At 46.3% G+C, this 22,045-nt stretch overlaps 1 protein-coding gene across 5 annotated transcripts in view; it reads left to right on the top strand.

Moving 5' to 3' along the window:
- CFAP54 (cilia and flagella associated protein 54) overlaps nucleotides 1-22,045 on the top strand; it is a 2,603,731-nt gene that overhangs the window by 213,709 nt on the left and 2,367,977 nt on the right. The window lies entirely within an intron of this gene.

Here is a 22,045-nt window from a genome sequence, read left to right as displayed (position 1 = left end):
AGGGAGATAAGACAGCCAAATAATTAATTGGTTGAAACAAAGGCAGATCGAGGCCCAACATAGTTGTCAAATATCTGATAGCTGCAATAGGTTCGTGACCCAACCGAGAACTATCCTGTCAGAAATGGAGGTCTCTAGTTGGCAGAGGTACCTTTGACCAAGTAGGGACCCTTCCTCCTGGTCAGGGTGTGGTAAATAAATAATTAAATACCTGTTCTATTTTTGACTAGATATATAATAACAGATAGCTCAATAAATAAGAGTCAAGATTCGAGGTAACTTGAGTTTGCAGGTTTTAATACAGCATAAAGGACAGGAACAGGACAACCTGCACGGGGAAGATCTGGAATGGCTAGCCTGGCAGGGGGGCCCCGACAGCTGTCGGGCAGGATCTGGAATGAGCGCGCTGCCTTTAATAACAGTACACAAGTATATATACTAAAACAATTGCATTACAGTACATACAGTAGGCGTAGCAGTGGGTGGGGTTTGTATCAGTCGCGAAAGATAAGGCAGAAAGTAGGTGTAACAAGAGGCGTGTACATAGACATGTGATGTAAACGTAACAGAATATGTCATAAATGGGGCGGAAACATGGAGGGGGCTACCTAAGGAGCCGGGACCTCTGACCTAGTGGTGCGCGCAAACTGGCAATGACGTGTTACTAGGAGAAGCTGGGGGCTATGACTTCTGCACTAGAAGAGGAGACGAAAGTCTGGAGTGTCAGAGCGACATGTACCTAAACACTATCTAGTATCTGATGTTTAGAGAACATGTTGATAGAATCCAAAAGTTATCAGGGCAAAGGCTAACAGACACTAAGACTGGTGCATGCATTATTCTACATGTAGTGTGTGTTGAGGAATATTAAATGACCATTAATACAGTATTTCTCTTACACGGAGACGTAAAGGCTAGACCATGACGGAAACTATTGATGCGATTCAGTAGCTTAGGAATGCAGAGAAGGAGGGCTGGACTGATAACTAGAATCATAACATACTCTTGGCAGACTGGCAGGCAGAGCCAGGCCGAGCCGGGCACTGTGAGGCATGAAGTAAGTGAAGGGTCAGGGATACAGGTGGGGGCTGTATCGCTCCTCAGCGAGGGTTCAGGAGACAGGAGCTGAATCTGGTGTCCGGGCCCTTTTGAGGCCTAGAAACGGGGACTTCTACTGAATTAACGTGCACACTGTAAAACGTGGCAACGTAGGTTTACATAGGCCTAATACTCGTAGCTTTCACAAGAACTGGAAACTGGTATATTAGAGTTGGACACAACTAGAATTGCGTCTTTAATCGATCATAAGGGAATACATATGCATATTAATCATGCACATATAGCATAAGGTGGGGAACACGTAGGGACACAGAACATGGCAAAATTTACTTTTCCACATTCCCTCCTTGTCACTACGTTTCCATCAGGAAACATCAATATTCATGATACCATCTATCATTTCATACAGTATCATTTGCTCGTCTAGAATTGTCTTGGAACGGGACTTAGGACGGGGACTAAGACTAGGAATACAGGATGTAGCACAAATGCCGCAAATCGCAGGGCCACATTGTAAACAGAGGCAGCAACTGAAAATGATCATTACTGCTATACCTAGGAATGACAATACTTTCCATCCCCAGGCAGAAATTATACTCCAGAGCCAACCGGACCATGTCCAGGTGCCTGGATTCTGGTGTAACTGATGGGCAATTTTATGAAGTCTGGTTATAGCTGAATAAACAGACGGCGCGTTATTAGGAATGAAAATGCAGCAACTAGATCCGATGACTCTACATGCTCCTCCTCTATCGGCCAGTATGACGTCAAGAACGAGACGATTTTGGAGCACGACAAATCTCATAGCAGATTGCTCTTCGGTTAAGTTACCTAGGGCAGAAGTAGTCTCATTCACTACTGCTTCAAGGGTTCTGGTTAACCTACGGATTAACTTACTATTCTGGATAGGTCCTATAAAGAAGAAGAAACCTCTATTGAAGTCTGTATACTGTTCCAGAGCAGTTTCAGTTTGATCGACAATCGGGGACTCGATCTCCCTTCTATGTCTAACGTGTACTAGATGTGTGTTTCTATGATAATCAGATGGGGCTAGAAAAACTGGTGGCAGTAGGAAGGCAATATAACATGTTCCATCCCAATCGAGGGGCAGACGAACATATGCGGTCTGACCACAAACAAAATAAGAATGACGTGAGGCTTTGAAAATAGATTTCCCACTGTCACTATACTTGACAGTAGTAGTACAATTACTATGTCCTACATGTGCAGAACCATTATTTCTGACACATAATTCACCTTTGACTGGTAGTACTGAAATAGCAGGTAAATCTGGAGTAGTATCAGACTGAACATTCAGGACCATAAAATTCGAAGAATAGTTACCTAAATCATAAACTTCATTCTCTAGATCTAACCCTGTTCTATGGGAAAGACCTTGCTTGTCTGGAAAACATGTACTGTTCAGAAGGGACATATCAGTTGGGGATGACGTTAACGTGGACCACGCTCCACACGAACCATTATGTGAAAATGGATAAGGAAAGAGTGGCAGAACTCCCTTCGGTGTCTGGAAAGGGGGGAGTCGACCACACACCCAACAATTAGTGGCATTGCTGGTCTGGTGTGAATAGTGTAGCATTCTGATAAATGTATTGTTGCGCATAGTAAGACGATAGGATAGCTCGTGAGGAGGCAGATCACTAAATGTGTGCTCTACTGTAGCATTAGAAAACTTATTTACATGAGAAATTGAAAAACATAAATGCAATGCATAACTTGTGCAGGTAATCATCAAACTCAAAAACAATATAAAACTTAGAAAGACGATACATCGGATTGAGTTTTGACTAACTCTCTCACTATGGGGGTCTATCTCATACATGTCAGAAACCTGTCTAACCGTTTCACCTAGGGGAGGACTTAGACAATTAAACTGGCTGACTTATTTTACTAGGCCGAAGCTTCTTTTTATACTCCTGCTGCGGAGTTTTCTCTAACAGGGAGGGCTTGGTATCAATGTCATTTGCGGGACAGTCCTTAAGAATAGTATCTTGGCAGTCTTTAAAATCTTGACAATCCTTGGAAATGTTCTTGGAAACAGTTTTTAGTCGGAGTCCGTGAAATTTCTTGACATGTGACGGGTGCACCCACCCCTTCCTGCCTTCCAACTTGACGGCAGTACGGGTGGTCAGAAGGACTTGCTTCGGTTCCTTCCAGCGAGGCTCCAGCGGACTTGAACGATCAAAATTCCGGACAAGGACCAGACTTCCTGGAACGATTTCATGCGGTTTCACCTCGGTATTGTCTGGAAATGCGGCGGCAACCTGTGAACGACAAGAGTGTAGGGCAGACATCAAGGAAGCTAGGTAATCTGTCAGCATATTACTGGAAACATCTGTAATACTTCGGGGTCTAGGTGTACCCCACATATTCGGGGGGCGGCCGAACACGACCTCATAAGGGGACAGACCTGATCTGGAATGTGCGACCATGCGCATATAGAATAGGGCGACTGGCAGAGCTACTAGCCAATCTACACCTTTCTCTTCACAGACTTTGGCGATGCGGATTTTCAGGGTCTGATTATGTCTCTCTACGAGACCTGCTGCTTCAGGATGGCGTACACAATGAAACTTCCACTGGTATCCTAACAGAAGGGAAACATGCTTCATGAGTTCAGATGAGAATGGCTGGCCGTTGTCTGAATACACGACCCTAGGGAGTCCATAACGGGGGAAAAATTCACGAACCAACTGCTTGGCAGTGGTCGCGGCTGTGTAATCTGGGACTGGATATGCCTCTGTCCACCTGGACAAAGCGCATACAACTACAAGGACATACTTGAAACCTCGACATCGCTCCATCTGAATATAATCCATCTGGAGGACCTCAAAAGGGTGGTCAGGAGGCTGGAATCCCCCTTGTTCCACCGGGACACTTTTACCTGGATTGAACTGGCAACATATCATACAGGTACGGACTTTCTGCTTGGCTGCAGCTCGTAAATGCTTGTTGAACCAAATGTTCTGGATACTGTCTAACATGGCTTTTTCTCCTAAATGTGCAGGACTATGTGCGGTATTAATAATGACTTGAACCATTGAGTCGGGGAGAAACCATGTGGCTTTTCCCTTCGTCAACCATCCCTGATCTGTCTGGACCCCTCCTTGTTCGGACCATTTCTTGATTTCATCGGAAGTAGCATGTGACTGGATATCTATGACATCTTGAGTGGGGTCCTTAACTGTCATACATGTAGTCGGACCTGGAGTGTGTGTCAGTGTCATGTTAACTGGAATGTCTGGAGTCTGTGCTGTAAGCTTGGCTGTTTGATCTGCTAGATCATTACCTTGGGAAATAATGTCAGTAACTTTCGTATGTGCTTTGCACTTCATGATAGCGATAGCTGTCGGTAAATGTATTGCATCTAACAGAGCTTGAATCAGGAGACCATGCTGAATCTTGGTTCCATGAGAAGTCATGAAACCTCTCTCCTGCCAGAGCACTCCAAAGTCGTGTACGACTCCGAATGCATAACGTGAATCTGTGTAAATATTAACTTTCAGGTTCTTGGCACGTATGCAGGCTTGGGTCAGAGCGACTAGCTCTGCTGCTTGAGCGGACAGGGTGTCAATACGGTGTGTCTCTATAACTTCAGTGTCAGTAGTCACTGCATAAGCGGCGACTAGTTCTCCTGTACTTGTTCTCATACATGAACCATCCACATAAAGTGTCAGGTCGGGATCTGGTAGTGGAATATCTGTCAGGTCTTGTCTTGGCTTTGTCATGGTGTTAACTACTTCCACACAGTCATGTGTGGCAGGATTTGAAGTAACTGACGGTAACAGTGTAGCAGGATTTAGAACGTTGCAGCGTCTGATTTCTATGTGTGGCTGGAACAGTGTCAAATCATAACCTGTTAAACGTGCGATTGTCAAGTGCTGAGTCTGTGTTCGGTTTAAAAGAACTTCCACGGAGTGTGGAACTTGTACTGTCAGGGAATGTCCTAATACTATGGAATCACTTTGTCTGATGGCTAGTGCTGTGGCTGCAACTGACTTGAGGCACGCAGGCAGAGCCTGGGCCACTGGATCTAGTGTGCTCGAAAAATAAGCACAAGGCTTGTATTGTCCTGCTTGATCTTGTGTGAGAACAGATAAGGCTGTACCATCACGTTCTGTGACAAAAAGCGTGAAAGACTTACTGTAGTTCGGTGTTGCTAGAACAGGAGCTTGGCATAAGGCTTTCTTTAACTCATTAAAAGCAAGTGTATGTTCAGATGTCCAAGGGAGGACAGTCGATACGGCTGCCTCCTGTGTCGTTAACTGTATCAGTGGCTTGGCTAGAAATGCATACTGGGGAATCCATTGTCGGCAATAAGAAGTGAGGCCGATAAAAGCTCGTACCTCTTTCTGGGTCTTGGGCTGAGGAAGACTCGCTATTAACTGGATACGGTCGGGTGTCAACTGCCTACCCCACTTGGACAGTAAGTGGCCTAAGTAGATCACTTGCTGGACACAGAATTGAAGCTTTGAAGGGGACACCTTGTGCCCCATCTCGGCTAGGAAGTACAGAACTGTAAGTGATGCTCGCTCGCAGGCACGTTCAGAACGGGCTGTGATCAGTAGATCATCGACATACTGGAGCAGGGCAGTGTCAGTTGGCATGTGAATGTTGTCCAGTTGTCTCTTAAGTGCTTGACTATAAATGCTAGGACTTTCTGTGAAACCTTGAGGAGCTCGTGTGAATTTATAGCTCCTTCCATTTAAACAGAATCCGAAAAGGAACTGGCTGTCTGGATGAATGGGGACACTGAAAAATGCATTCTTGAGGTCGATTACAGTAAAAAATACAGCTTCAGAATCAATAGCTGTTAATAGGGAAGAAATATCTGGAACAACTGGGTACTGGGGAATAATACATTTATTGAGTTCTCGAAGGTCAATCACTAATCGATATACTGGAGGTGCATTTGGATCAGTACGTTTCATGACTGGAATGATAGGAGAATTACATACATTGGAGTCAGTTTCTACAACCACTCCTTGAGCAATGAGCTCGTCAATAATTTTGGATAAGGCTGCTACAGCCTCAGGTGGCAATCTGTACTGTCTGATTCGTGGTAACACTACACCTGGTTTCAGAGTCACACGGTGGGGTGTGATCTGCATAAAACCAACATCAGTTGGACCTTGCGCCCATAGATGCTGCGGGACATTCAGTAATCTTGGATCAAAATCACGTAATACATAGTGACCCTTAAAGTCACGTAAAAACAAACGTATTCCTTCTGGGGAGCAGCATATAACTGCACCTAATTCTTTCAGTGTCTTAATGCCTAACAAATTTTCTGGACATGATTTCGTGAGTAGCAGGTCAGTAGTTCGGGACAATGGACCTACTTCTAGAGTAACTGGCTTTGATATCTCGTTTACAATTGGCTTTCCTGAAAATCCAAGGGAAACATTTCTAGAGCCTGAGAGCGGAGCCCCTGGAACCTCGTCATGACTTATAGTAGTCCTACTTGCCCCTGTATCAATCAGAAACTTTCTGTCTTTCCCTAATACTTGACTGTGAATATAGGGACCCTCTTGATCTACAGGTATCTCGATGAGAGGCAAGCCTACCTCCCTCTCTAGGCTGTTTCATGAATACTGCTGGTACTCTGGATACTCGGACTGTGCATACTGGTACATCTGCTGTGTAACATGCTGTGTTGCAGCTATAGGCTGCGGTGCTGTAACTGTCTGTGGTGCATTCTGTGGTAACTGAGAAGTCTGTGAAACTTGTTCTTGTCTAGGCAGACGTGGTCTTTCTTTAGTCTTACCGGTAGCTATGTTGTGTTTCAGAACTGCACACTCGTTTATAAAATGACCTGGCTGTTTACAATAATTGCAGGTCCCTTTAACAGGAACTGCAGGATGACTGGCTTGATTCGGACCCCTCTTCTGACTGTCTTGAGGAACAGATTGTGCAACTAATACTTTCATTTTCGTGTCTTTCATACGTTTCCTTTCATGATCTTGCTCTTCTCTGATTCTATTCTGGTGATACTGAAGCATCTGTAACATTTGGGACGGAGTATTAGCTTGCCAGGTACTTTCGACTTTCAAAACTCGGTTTTTAACTTGTGGACTTGAATTCTCGACTAGTTTAGTAACAAAAAGATGAGGGTATGACTCACTACTCGTCTTGAGACCACTGTTAATGCTAAAACATTTCTCAAACCTAGAATAAAAATCACTAGTATCTTCGTCTGGTTTCTGTTTACAGGCTGAGATTGCATCCCAGTCTTCCTTTTTCGTGGCTAGTAATCTTGGCAAAACTTGTATTAACAGTTCGGGTAATTCTTTACATTTATCTCCTAGACCGGTACCTGGTACACGTGTATTTTCTTCAGCTTCTAGAGCTGCCCAATCTATCTTTTTCTCTCCCACCTCCCATTCTTTTTCCTTAAGTTTTTCATATGTGCCCGCAGGCAACAGAACCTTTAACATTTTAATTATATCTGGATACGTGTATTCTCCCATACGGAGCATGTCTTTTAATTCACGGTGGAACCCTGCTGGATCTTTGTCGTGACAGGGAATTAACTTTTTCATTTCTAAGAGTTCCATCTTTGTAATCGGGGTGTAAACAAATACTCGTTGCATTTCACCAGCTGGTGTCCTAACTGGGTGTACTTCTCGTAACGGATGCTGTCTGTCTATGTAAAACGATTTACTTTCTGGAGGTGAGACATGAACAAAATGCGGGTTCAGAAACGTTCTATATTTATGGCGCTGTTCTTAGAATGACACTAATTAAATCGGTACCTAAACCTTTCCATTTATACTGGAGTAACTCGTTCAGGACATCGTGTAACGGACCTGGATCGGAATGCTGACCCTCATACAGAGTAATGAGGTGCTGGATCATATACATACCCACCAGTCGCTGCTCGGCTGGGGGCAGTTTCAGAAACATTTGTGCCACTATTTCGTCTGGAAAAGTGGTAGAATCAGTAGCCCATCGGACTGCTGATCGGGCTAGTTCTTGTTCATGCATAGTACTAAGTTCACTATAACCGATTCGTGATTTCAGAATGTGATCGGTAGCTTGAAATACTTGCTCCAGAGAACCTTGTTCTGGTGCTGGAAGAGGAACAGTTTTCTTGTAGTCTAGACGTGAATGTCGGTCGGAAAGTCTAGTTCTACCTACATACGCTATTCTGGAAGGATTCTCGTCGTCTACCTCTTCAGTAGAAGAGTCATTTTCTTTCTCGCTTACTTGTGCTGCTTTGCGTTTCTCGTGTAACCTTATTATTTCTTTACGGATTTTCTTGTACATACTCTATATACTACTGAGTGTCCTGTGTTTACCCTCGGCTATATTATCACTCCACCTTGTCAGAACTTTCATTTCGGTCTGATCTTTAGTCGGATAATCTTGTTCCCTTATTAAACAATTAATTAGAAACTTTAATAGTATGATCTGGGTCTCAGCTTTCCTTAGAGACATGACTTCTCCAATACTTTCTGAATCTGTTCCTGTACGAATGAAACGATATATTCTGTCTAGATCTTCTTTCATGTTCGGTAGGGTGTCCAAATACTCGGTCACCCGTCTTACACGCAATGAATATATAACCATACTATCATCACCTGGGACTGGATCATAACGGCATTCGGTAAGAGCTCGTCTGATATCTGCAACGGACTGATGTTTGGGCGTACGCTGTAACGCACGTTCATGTAACTCGACTGATGTTACTCGTTTGTGTGCCGGCGGGGTTCCCGGAGGACCTCCTCCCGCGGCCCCTAAACTGGAATCGTCGACTGATACCCTTCGTGTTGGCAGAGTGACCAGTGTAGCGGGAACTTGTAATGTAGGCTGGACCGGGGGTACCGTAACAGGTGCTGTCACAGGTGCCCCGGTGGCTGGAGGAGCAGGAATTACATTATTTACAGGAGCTGGCGGAGCAAGATTTGCATATTCTGGGACTGTGTCGTCCAAGTAGGACGAGAGAAAAATATCAGCTGCGGTCGGTTTGTGACGTAGCTTGGTCGGAACTAGTGGTGGCGGAAAATTACTGGATGCCTCCGGGGTTGCTTTTGGCAAGCCCTCGGCAAGAAGAGGGTACATACCCTTAATAAGGGCATTCCTCTGTCTGTCTGACTGTTTGGCTTTAACTCGTTCACCTATTTCGATTAATTCCCTTTCTTGGGCTCTTTCTGAGGATTCTCTACTTAATTCTGACTTCCTGATTTCTTTTTCGGTTCTTTTATGGGATTCTTTGCGCCATAACTCGATGGCATCTTTCTGTGACTGTCTGGCTTTCTTTTTCCATAATGCTTCTTCTACTCGCATGATGCACTCGGCATCCCATGTGCCTGATACAGGCCATCTATATTTCTCTTCTAACTGTTTGGTGTACTCCACCCACAAATCTAGATACAATATGGCACTTATGCCATGCTTTTGATACATAAAATGACCTGGACTGTCCCTAGACGGGACAGGAACTGCCTCTTCTAACAGACCTTTTCTAGTTTTTAACTGACGTAACTTGGAAAATAGAGGCATGACTGGGCTGGAGTCTAGACACAATACAATACACAATGAACACGATAATTACTGAAGATACACCACTTTCATACCACGACATTGAAATACATGAACGACATTTAAAATAACAGTTCGGACAGAATACTACCTGGAATACTGAAAACAGAATACATGAATTTCTCGAGAACAGAACTTACTAGAATTACGAAACTTACCGGTCTCATACAGAGACACGTCAGGACCCGCATCCACCTAGGTGGACACTTCGTGTTGGATCTGTGTACCCAAACCCACGGACCAGAGACAAATTAATTGACCCTGTCTAGATACTACCCCAGCAACGGTACTCACCGGGCAGCAAGAACGGAAGGCCTCGGACTGGACTGGACTGCAACGACGACGGACGGACGAACTTCGGACTTCTGTAACGGGTGGGCCTCCGGATACCTCGGACCTTGGACTCTCGGCTTGGGCTCTGGTCGGGACTCGCCGCGTTTCTCCACCGCCTCGTCTGGATGCTGGACCGCAACCTCCGTCTCCTCCGTGGGCCTGAGGGATACTTGAAGCAGAAATATCTGCACGTGCACGGTATGGTTCCGTCATGGCTGCAGAGGTTCAGGGGGCTGGCATGGCTTCTCCGGCGCGTGGGGAAAGGGCAAGTCCCTATTCGGGCGCCATTATGTGGTAAATAAATAATTAAATACCTGTTCTATTTTTGACTAGATATATAATAACAGATAGCTCAATAAATAAGAGTCAAGATTCGAGGTAACTTGAGTTTGCAGGTTTTAATACAGCATAAAGGACAGGAACAGGACAACCTGCACGGGGAAGATCTGGAATGGCTAGCCTGGCAGGGGGGCCCCGACAGCTGTCGGGCAGGATCTGGAATGAGCGCGCTGACTTTAATAACAGTACACAAGTATATATACTAAAACAATTGCATTACAGTACATACAGTAGGCGTAGCAGTGGGTGGGGTTTGTAGCAGTCGCGAAAGATAAGGCAGAAAGTAGGTGTAACAAGAGGCGTGTACATAGACATGTGATGTAAACGTAACAGAATATGTCATAAATGGGGCGGAAACATGGAGGGGGCTACCTAAGGAGCCGGGACCTCTGACCTAGTGGTGCGCGCAAACTGGCAATGACGTGTTACTAGGAGAAGCTGGGGGCTATGACTTCTGCACTAGAAGAGGAGACGAAAGTCTGGAGTGTCAGAGCGACATGTATCTAAACACTATCTAGTATCTGATGTTTAGAGAACATGTTGATAGAATCCAAAAGTTATCAGGGCAAAGGCTAACAGACACTAAGACTGGTGCATGCATTATTCTACATGTAGTGTGTGTTGAGGAATATTAAATGACCATTAATACAGTATTTCTCTTACACGGAGACGTAAAGGCTAGACCATGACGGAAACTATTGATGCGATTCAGTAGCTTAGGAATGCAGAGAAGGAGGGCTGGACTGATAACTAGAATCATAACATACTCTTGGCAGACTGGCAGGCAGGGCCAGGCCGAGCCGGGCACTGTGAGGCATGAAGTAAGTGAAGGGTCAGGGATACAGGTGGGGGCTGTATCGCTCCTCAGCGAGGGTTCAGGAGACAGGAGCTGAATCTGGTGTCCGGGCCCTTTTGAGGCCTAGAAACGGGGACTTCTACTGAATTAACGTGCACACTGTAAAACGTGGCAACGTAGGTTTACATAGGCCTAATACTCGTAGCTTTCACAAGAACTGGAAACTGGTATATTAGAGTTGGACACAACTAGAATTGCGTCTTTAATCGATCATAAGGGAATACATATGCATATTAATCATGCACATATAGCATAAGGTGGGGAACACGTAGGGACACAGAACATGGCAAAATTTACTTTTCCACAAGGGTAAGGGGAATACACTTCCAAAATAACCCCTGCTCACCGCCCTTGGTAGCGTGGCACAAGCAGACAGGCTTATCTCTGAGGCAGTGTGTAAAGCATTTGTTCACACATACAGTAATACAGTGAAAACACTACAAATGGACACCAAACCAGTTCCGGAAAATTAGTTATCTTTATCTAAACCAAACAAGACCACAATACAGTTCTCAAAATATGACTTTTAAAAGGTAGAAATAGTTCTGTTCATAGAAAATGGTGGTTGTGATACTTTCAACACAAAGTACCTTGGATGCGTCAAAAACACAAGCAAAAATGTTCACAGGGAAGGTGATGAGTCAGTTCCTTACTGCTGCGCAGGGGAGGGGATGCGTCGGTTCATTACTGGATAGGAGGTGATGCGTCTGTTTTTTTACTGCGTGGGGAGGTGAAGCGTCGTTTTTTTTACTGTGTCCCCCAGCGATGCGACAAACCTGGCGCCCTAAGCGATGCATGACGATCCAGGACGATGCAATGCGTGAAGATCCAGGATGCACTGTGACGATTCCAGCCGCGTCCCTTCGATGCGTTGGTTCTTACACAGCAGGGCCTGTGTCAGAGTTGGTGCAGTGATCTCGGACGTCGGAGATTGGCGCACAGGACTTGTCACAAGGCAGATACTTCAGCCGTGGGCAGGCGCTGATCGAGTCTTTGGCTGCGGCGATGCGGCGGATGCGTTGGAACCAGGGGATGTGTTGATTTTCACAGTTCTTTAGTCTTTTGCAGTTGCCAGCTCCAGAAACAACCTCCAGAGGCCTAGTACACTGGCAGGCACATATTTGCAGGTCAGAACTCCCAGCAAAGCAGTTCAGGGCATACTGGGGGTAAAGTCTTTGTGACCCTGAGACTTCAGAACAGGAGGTAAGCCATACTTCAAGCCCTTGGAGATCTTCCTCAAGCAGGGGACACAGTAAAGTACTTGTCCTTTCCTTTGCAGAAACAGCCACTACAGGCCAACCCCAGACAGTCTGCTTCAGATTTTCCAGCTCTTCTCCTTGGCAAAGGTTCCTCTTGAATCCCAGAAGTAATCTAAAGTTCAGGGGTCTGGGCCCCACTTTTTATAGCACAAATTCCTTTGTTCTCTGGTGGCAGAGAAGCTCTTTGCCCAGCCCAGCCCAAACCAGTTCTGTCCTCTCTGGCGCAGCTTCCCGGCAGGAGGAGGACACAGCATTGTGTAAGGCAAACCAGGCCTATTCTCCCTCCCCCTGCTCTAAATGCAGCCCAGATCTATTCAGCCCGGCCCTGACTCATTCAGGAAAGGCAGGACATACATTAACCCCCCCCAGTGGCCGTCTGAGAGAATGCACACCCCCAGCCCCTATCACTCAAAAACCAGTCAATTCACAAATCAGCAGAAGCACACAGAATGGCTAAGCAAGAAAATACCCACTTTTTAAAAGTAGTATTTTTAAGCACACAATATAAAAAAATTCTTTACTAAAAGATGCATTTTTATATTCTGAGTTCAGGCATACTAAACTACATCTTTCTATCTTGTCCTAATGGGAAGTTATATTTATAAGACGTTGTAAATAAACTCCCATTCTATCCTGTGGGACAGATAGCCTTTCAATAGTGAAAAACGAAATACACTGTATATCACTATCACCACATGTCACACCTCAGAACATGTCCTACCTTTCACATACACTGCACCCTGCCCATGGGGCTACCTTGGGCCTACCTTAGGGCTGTCTTACATGTTAGAAAAGAGACGGTTAGGGCATGGCAAGTGGGTGCACATACCAGGTCGACATGGCAGTACAAAACTGCGCACAAACACTGCAGTCGCAGGTCTGAGTTACATTTACAGGCTGCTCATGTGGGTGGGGGAATCCGTGCTGCATGTCCACTAGCAGCATTTGATTTACAGGCACTGGGCACACACAGTGCATTGTACTAAGGACTTACCAGTAAATCATATATGCCAATCATGGAATCACCAATCCATAAACACAAATTACAGGGAGAGCATATGCACTTTAGCACTGATCAGCAGTGGTAAAGTGCCCAGAGCCATAAATTCAACAAAAACAAGATCCAAAACAGGAGGCCAACAAGCAAAAAGTCTGGGGTTAAACCCACTGGGAAAGCCATGTCTAACAAATCCCAAAATAATTCTCTACATACTACGGGTCCTCAGAACCATGCTCAGTGCAACAACTTTATTTATGGTACTGACAAGCCCACACTGGATCACACTCTCACAACTAAATACATTGCAGAAGCTGTCCAGAAACTCTCCTCTGGCAAAACAGGGGGTGCAAGTGATTTCCAGGGACAATTTTTTAATGCTTTCCCACTTAGATAACAAAGCCATGGTGCAACCTTTCTAAAAAAGTGATGGAGGAAGGAGAATTTTTTTCAGATATAGGAAAGTACAAATAGTTGTTGTATAGAAAATTGACCAGACACCAGACAGATGTGATTCCTAAAGGCCCATTCCATTGATTAATATGGAGGCAAAGATTCTCGCAAAATTCCTTGCTAATCATCTTTCACAAGGTGATCATAGACTCGGTCCACCCAGACGAGAGACGCTTCATATTCACATTGCAAACTCAATACAATATACAACAAATGTTTAATTCATTAGCCCACGGACATAGACTTAAAGACCCACAACCACTTCTAATGATAGATTCTGAAAAAGCATTTAATAACATTGCCCAAGACTATTTATTTCCATTACTCATTCAAAAAGGATTGGGCTCATGATCCATGGCATAGCACATCCATCATATGAGGATCTCATGAAGCAGGTCAGAGAAGAAGGTAAAAACAAGACGCTGTCACTGCAGCTATCTGCCATGGCGAAAGAGACATTGGCAAGACGGATCAGGCAAGACAGCCACATCACTAGTTGTCTGTGGTCCACTTGAATGGGGAACAACATATCTCTATACCCAGAAGACATCCTCATACATCTAAGTAATCCCTTGACAGGTCCAGCCATAGTACATATATTCTAGGCTAAAAGTTGACCGGAGTAAGTAAGCGGAATGGTGGGAGGCGCCAAGTCTAACCTACTTCAAGTGAGGAGGGGGACAAGACAGTGATAATGGCTGTCGCCAATGCTTTTTGCCATGGCGATAGAGCCAATGTCTGAATTTGACTTTTTCTCATTAAGACCACGAAACAAATCAGTTTCAATTGGTTTGTCTTGGGCACAACAAATATAGTCCTAAAAGCAGTGTCAGTTGTTCTTTACTTTCCAGGCCAAAATGTCAAGCTCAGTTTAGTAGTGGCCAGAATCTGACTCAACAGGTAGAATTTTGCATGCATAATTAATGATGTGCTGCGGTTTGCACAAACTTCTCATAGAGTACTGTAATTTTTTTCAGGTACCTTGTTGGACTTCCCCTGAACTTTTTGCTTTTAATTGTGACCTGGTGTTAGTGGTTTTTGGTTTCTGCGCACTTTACCACTGTGTCCCAGGGTAAATTGCGTGCGTGTGGTAAGGTTGGCCTGCCCTCCCATAGGAATGCATGGGGAATGTATGTGTCCCTGGTAGTTCCTGGTGCGTGGGGAGTGCAGGTGCGAGTTTGGTATGTGCGGACTCGTGTGATTAAATGATGCGCGATGATGTGTGCGGCGTTAGTGTGTCTAGTGTGGAAGTGCCACTTCTAGAAGTTGGTGTGCCTGTGCCGTGAATGTGCTGGCTTGTGATTGGCTGGAGCTGGCTGGTGAGCCTGGCTCCAGGAGTCAGGATGGGTCTGCCCCGGTGGTGAATGGGAGATCTGCATGAGTGATTTGAGGGAGGAGTGCACCTGGGACCTGAATAGGGCTGGGCTTTCCCCACACAATGCTGGCTCCGCCCCCTGTGGTGAGTCTGATGTCACTGACCCATCCTGAGAATAGGCAGAGGGGCTGAGCAAAACAAAGTGCTCAGGAACCAGTTGTATCTGGTTCGCCCCTTGCCTGCACCTTTGTAGACAAAGGATTCTCTATATAAAAGAGGGGCTGTGACCCCATGAAAATGTTCTTGTTTGCCAACTTGAAACTACCAGGGGTGTGCTGCTGCTTGAGCCCAGGGGAAGGCGTGCCTCCCTGGGCCCTGTCCAGCCCCTGGAGGACTTTCCTTTACTTGTAGCTGCTGTGCTCCATCTTGATGCTCCAGGACTTCTTTGGACCCTTTTTTTTTTTGCCGTAGGGGTCATGTCCTTGGGGAGCTTGGGGGTCTGTGCCCCCAGCGCCTTGTGAGCGCTTTATTTTTAATTTCTGGGCAGAGTGCTGTCGTTTTCCCAAGGAGGGAAGCGCTCCTGCCCTTTGTGCCCCCGAGTGCGCAGGTGCCACCCTGCGTCTACCTGTGCTTATTATCAGTTACGGGTGCCACCCCGTTTATAGCGTCCTAACGGGTGCCCACCCCGCTTCTATGGTTTATTTGGCGTTACGAGGGAGCCTACCCCTCAATTAGTGCCCTAGGAGGATCACTGCCGCCGTGAACTGCGGCCCGCCTGACTGTGGGCGGGGCTCGCGGACGGAAGCAGGAGAAGTGCCGCCGGAAGTGAGCGCGGGGCTCCCGTGAGGCTGGGAGAGCCCCGCACTGAAGACAGAGACACCGCCGCCTGAAGAGAGCCCGGGTTAAGAGCGAGCGCTGCTGGCACCGGCCCGTGCGGGGCTCCCAATGCTGAGGGAGAGCCCCGCAGGCGCTAGCCAGCAGTGGTTAAGAGCGGAGGGGGCGCGAGGCACATTGCCGGTGCCTGCCCCCACCGCGAACACAGAAGGTGCCCTGCTGCCTGCCCGGAGGAGCCCCGCCAAAGAAGAAGCAGACTGGTGAGTGAACGGGCTGGGGGGGGCTCCGTAGGGGCGTGTGTTGGCACCAGGGCACTACCCAGTAGGCAGGGGTGCATCTAGGGCGGCCCTGGATGGCAGTGGGCCGCCCCAAAATTAGACCGGTGATTTGTAGGGCCAGAGAGGCCCAGGGACAGTTCCAGGCCCCACCAGTGCCCAGAGCCAGAGGGCTCCACCGTTGGCGGCATTTGTTTCTTGGAGGAGCCAGAGTGCTCCAGAGGGCCCATGTATTGTTTCAGAGCCTAGAGGTCTCCAAAAGGCGCAAAAATGCCTTCCCAGAGCCAGATGGCTCCAACGTTTTGGCGCAGATGTGTTCTAAAGGGCCAGTGAGGGCCCTGTCGCAGTTATGCTGATTCCCAGCTGCCCAGCAAGTAGTGGGCAGCTGCACCGTTTAGGTTTCTTTCTTTTAGGGACATGTGTTCTTCTGGACTTAGGAGTGAGTCACACTCCTTCATCCCTACCCTGGCCTTCCCCAGCTGCGCAGCACTTAGTGCCAGCTGCAGCGTTTAGGCCCTGTTCTTTTCCCCAGCTGCCAGCAAGTAGTGGGCAGCTGCTACGTTTAGGTTTTGGCGCAGTGGCGCAACCTGGACCTCAGTGCTATTTATGTACTAACTGTGATTTCTGCACTAATGTGATTTATGTGCGGTTATGCTTTGGGTGTTAGGAAATGTACTGTGTGTAGTATGTTTTGCGCACCTTGTGTTCTGACACCGCTGAATGTGTTTTATGCGTCATGTGTCTTACCTACACCGCTGAATGTGTTTATGTGTCATGTGTCTTACCTACACCGCTGAATGTGTTTTATGCATCATGTGTTTTACCTACACCGCTGAATGTGTTTTATGCGTCATGTGTCTTCCCTACACCGCTGAATGTGTTCTTATGCATCATGTGTTACCTACACCGCTGAATGTGTTTTTATGCGTCATGTGTCTTCCCTACACCGCTGAATGTGTTCTTAGGCATCATGTGTTACCTACACCGCTGAATGTGTTCTTGTGCATCATGTGTTTTACCTACACCGCTGAATGTGTTTTTATGCATCATGTGCAAAGCTTCTAGCCTATACCTCTAACTGGGTTTTCATGCCTCATGTGTAAAGCTTCTAGCCTATACCTCTGAATATGTTTTTATGCATCATTTGTGAAGCTCTGCTTGTTCTATGTTCTAAGTGCTAGTTCTACCAAGTGCTTATTCCACCAAGTGCTTATTCCTGACAGTGGTCCATGTGGCCCTGTCCTATATGTACATAATCCCCTGTAAATTCTGCCCGTGCCTATGGCACAATGTACATCCTGTGATTCTGATGTGTTCTGATAATACAAAGGCTATTTTTATATAATCTTGTGTGGAGTTCCTTTTGTGGGGGGTCTGGGATGTTGTTGCTGGGGGTGCGTGCGCAAATGCTTTACACATTGCCTCCGAGATAAGCCTGACTGCTCGTGCCAAGCTACCAAGGGGGTGAGCAGGGGTTATCTTTGGCGGGTGACTTCCTTGCCCTGACTAGAGTGGTGGTTTCTGCCTGGCTTTGGCGCAAGCCTTAGCCAACCAGAAATCCCACTTCTAACATACCTTAACCACTCAAGTCATAGTGCCCGCTTTGTTTCACAAATCCCCACGTTACATGTCATCAAACAGGTTTACGCAACCACTTTTTAGTCCTGAAGAAGGCATCACAAATGCATGGTGGCTGAAAAGACCGTCGACCTGTTTTCACAATTATGTGATGCAATATGAAATGCATAGTATTTGCTTTGTTTGGTAATACACAATATGTATTGTCTGTTTATCAACTGTGCCTATTTTCCACAGGTATAGATTAAGTGTGTTCATTTCTTATTCTAGCTTTTAAAATAAGCTCAAGCTAATTGTACCAATGATATAACTAGGTCGTCCATTAATCACAAATATAAGGTATTCCTATTATTTCAAATTTCACTTTTACATAGTATATACCTAAAACTGAAGTATAACCAATTATGTATATTGCCATATCGAATTTGCTTCTTTTCAAGGAAACAAAAATCAGTAATTTACCATGCTTTACCTATACCACATTCCCAAATGAATATATATCTTAATAAGTCTCTGTAATCTGTCAAAACAGCATACAACTAAAAGACTAGGGTCATATGGAGTCTTTGAATTATTGTGAGACTAGTAGGTTTTTTTTTTTTTTTTTTAAAACCTTTATTGTGCACGAAAAGAGAACAAATACGGGCCTACAACCATCAGGCCGGCCACGGGACTTTTAAGCACAGGTGCGAGCAATGCGGTTCTACAGCGGCATCAGGCAAGATAGCATCAATTAGTAACAGTTACATCGAATGGAGTTATGCCGCCAAGGAGAAGGAGCATTGAAGGTTAAATTTCTAAAGTTCGATTGAAATATAAATCAGTAAAGAATAGAGTCAAGAAGAACTGAGTCCGGACATTAGCTTCATAACATGAGCAGGCGGCATCAATAAGAACAACATTGGGAAGAACATTTCGTCAATATGGCAGTACCATACAAAACAACAGTAGCTGCAGTTCACTTTTACGCACCACCCTCAGCGCCGCCCACTCCCTACTAACCCCTATTGCAGACCCAGAACAGAAACCAAAGCAAGAAAGCGCAGAAATTAGAGAAATAAGGCCCATAGAAACTAAAAGAGGAAAACTATATCTACCCCCCCACCCTGCAACAATCCGGAGGCTACGGCCTACCCCCCCCCGGCAAAGTGCCTGTCGCCCAGTAAAGAACCCGAAATATAGAATCAGAAGAGAAGAGAAAGAAGAAAAGATAAGAAAATAAGATGTTCACACTTGAAGTATCGGGAGGAAGAAAAGAACAAGCTATTCTACCACTCCCAAAAGAGAAAGGAAAGGAAACGGAAACGGGGGAGGAGCCCTAACACTAACAAGATTCCCGGTCCCCCAGCCATGTATAGCCCCCTTACCGAATGAACAATAATATCGAGAAGTACACTACCAAAAGGAGAATTGAATCAGATACATCCGGGTCCCCAAGTCAGTACCGGAATGATCACCCCGTCCATACGGGCAATAGCAGGATACGCACAGTCCCACCCCATGTGAGAATATACCAGGATAGACATCATTAGCAGAACAATTGTGGGGAGCTACAACCATTACATACGCCAGAGAGGCGGCAGAGTTCAAAGTCGTACCAGCTAGTCTAACAAAGGTGAACCCCCGGAGATCTCCAGCGCTAATCAGGTCGCGAGCGACCACTACACCATGACGCCCAGCAGAAGCCCGCCCCAGTCGGAACAAAGGGACAAAATGGCCGCCTTAATGAGGACGCAGACAAAGGAGAGCAAGATGGACGCCACCCTAAACAAACAGCCCCCACGTCACATTACACTTCCATGATCAGGAGACAGGAACCAAAAAGAATGCGGCGGAGCCGATAGCCCGCGATTTATCAGGGTAGCCAGTATATGGTGCCGACTGTGCCATTGACAAAGGTCACAATATCTCGAAGGATGCCATGATTGTAAAGCAGATCTACCCCTAGCAATAATAAAGACAGACGGGGGAAACAATCTACACCATACATATGATACATGCAGCCAGTACGTACAACATTTCAACCCCAGTCCCCAGCAAGGATAGATCTATTATTACCGGAGGAGGGCCAAGTCCAATGTCCCCGGAACTCCCCAGCCATCAGTGTAGTCTTCCACCCCATACGTGAATAATCACTATAAAATTGAATTACAAAACAAGATGGGAAGGGATATTACTGTAGCACGTGTGGAGGAAGCGCCAAAGTCCGAGACTCCACCAGACAGTCCAACACAGTCCAGAACATAGAGACTCCTAGCCCTGGCCCGATCGTAAATGCCCGCCCAGCCATGGCTCCCGGACAGAGCCCACCACAGATAGAACAAAGGAGCAAGATGGCCGCCCTCGGCAGAATCGAGTTATCAAAGGGCAAAACGGATTCCGCCAAGCGCATTCAGTCTCACTGTCTCCAGGGAGTATCAAAATCAGGGCAGACAGGCATTCCAGAGTAAGATACAAAAGTAACGGAGCCTGCGGGTAACAAATCTGCAGGAAAGACAGTCGCTGCACTGACGGCTCTGTAAACCATGGTTGCACTGCCCCGGTTGAAGTCTTGATATCCAGCAAGAAGGGAAACAGTGTAGCGTCGCCAAAAGAAACATCCCCCATGTGTTCGGGCGGTAACATCGTAGCACAGTTGGAGCCCAATGAAGGCAGATCAGTACTGCGTGGGGAAGAAGACGGTGGTATAAGCGCCACTGAGAGTATCACATCGTCAAGCATCCTGCCCAGCAAACAGGAGCTTTCACACCACGCAGCCCTCAGGTCGGCAAGCGCTAACATAACAGAGCCGCGGGTCGGCTCGGGCGATGGTTCCACTTCATCCACAGCGTAATGTGCAGCTCGCCCCCCGGCACACCGATCAGAAGCTTCCCGGATGGCACATTTATGGGTCATAGCATAGCCTTCCCTCGTTGGAACAGCGCCATCCATTTCCGTCCCTCTGCCGGGAAAGCACGGGGTTAAGTCGGCAAGGTCCGCAAAACGAAACAGGGTCTCAGGTCACCGGTGCAGTTCAGGGCAGCCGGTAACGGAGGCACAACAGGATGAGACACCCTCGACCGACCCAGGGCGAGGACGAGTCAGAAGCAGGCACCGTCAGCTCGCCACAGACCAATGCGGGAAATGCGCGGCGTGTCTCACCTGAGCATCCTCCACAGCAGAGCGGTGGGGCAAAGCCCAGGCGGCCAAAGGAAAGCCCTGTGAGAGGGGCCAATGGCTATAGGCATCTGTGTGTTACAAGGCAGTCGTCAGCATTGCCCCGGCTCGATCGGGTCACGGAGCTCCAGCAGGCGCCATCTTAGCGGGTCAGTCCGGGTTTCAGCTCAATGTCCAGGAGCGGCCGCCGAAGCAGCTCGGCGATATCTCCAGTTGGGAGGCTGGCAGGGCCCTCGGAAAAACGGCAACAGCCTTCGCTCACTTTCGCCGTTCCCCCGCAGCCACTCAGTAACAGGATGGATAGCAGAATTTCGAGACTAGTAGGTTTTAATACCCACCAATAGGACGTGGACACCTAGGTTAATAAAGCTTTTAGACAATAGAGCAGAGCATACATTGTCAGTGGTGTTATTTTTGCATTATATAATTGCCTGTCAACATATCCATCTCCCTTGCCTATGCAACCGTGTGCAATCAATCTACCCGCAAGAGAAGGCGCCTGTGTTTCAGGGTGGCCACATTTCAGGAGCATTTATCAAACCAAGCATTTTGTTGTCACCTCACATATCAATTTTCGCTGGATTTATTAGCATATATCATATGCATGCTGCTTTCATTTTCTTCTTCACCTCCTCGAAAAATTTCTGCTGACATTGGACTTTGTTAATATAGTCTGGTAATATTGAGATCCACACTGCTTCATATTCCAGGGTTCCTTTTCCTATGTTTAAGATATTGTTTCTGTCCTCAAAATTAACGAACAGGTGATAATAGGTCTTGGTGTGGCCCGTGTCGATTAATGGAGGCTTCTAATTGGGGACAACAGGGTTTTTGACAACTGAAATTAAAGCCAGCCTCTCTCACAGGTAGCGAAATTTTGGTTTTATTGATAAGTTTTTATTTTTTTTAAACTCTGTTGTAAAAATATTTTGTCTTGTGTAGTTTTTTTGTTTACATGGACATGGTTTGTGTAAATAAACTACATTTAAAGAAATCTCTAAATAAACAAATTGTAAAGTAATTGAT

Source organism: Lissotriton helveticus, chromosome 1_1, assembly GCF_964261635.1.
Source record: "Lissotriton helveticus chromosome 1_1, aLisHel1.1, whole genome shotgun sequence".
NCBI classification, from domain to species: Eukaryota; Metazoa; Chordata; class Amphibia; order Caudata; family Salamandridae; genus Lissotriton; species Lissotriton helveticus.
The sequence above is the reverse complement of the archived record's forward strand: the minus strand, read 5'-3'. Positions and strand labels throughout refer to the sequence as shown.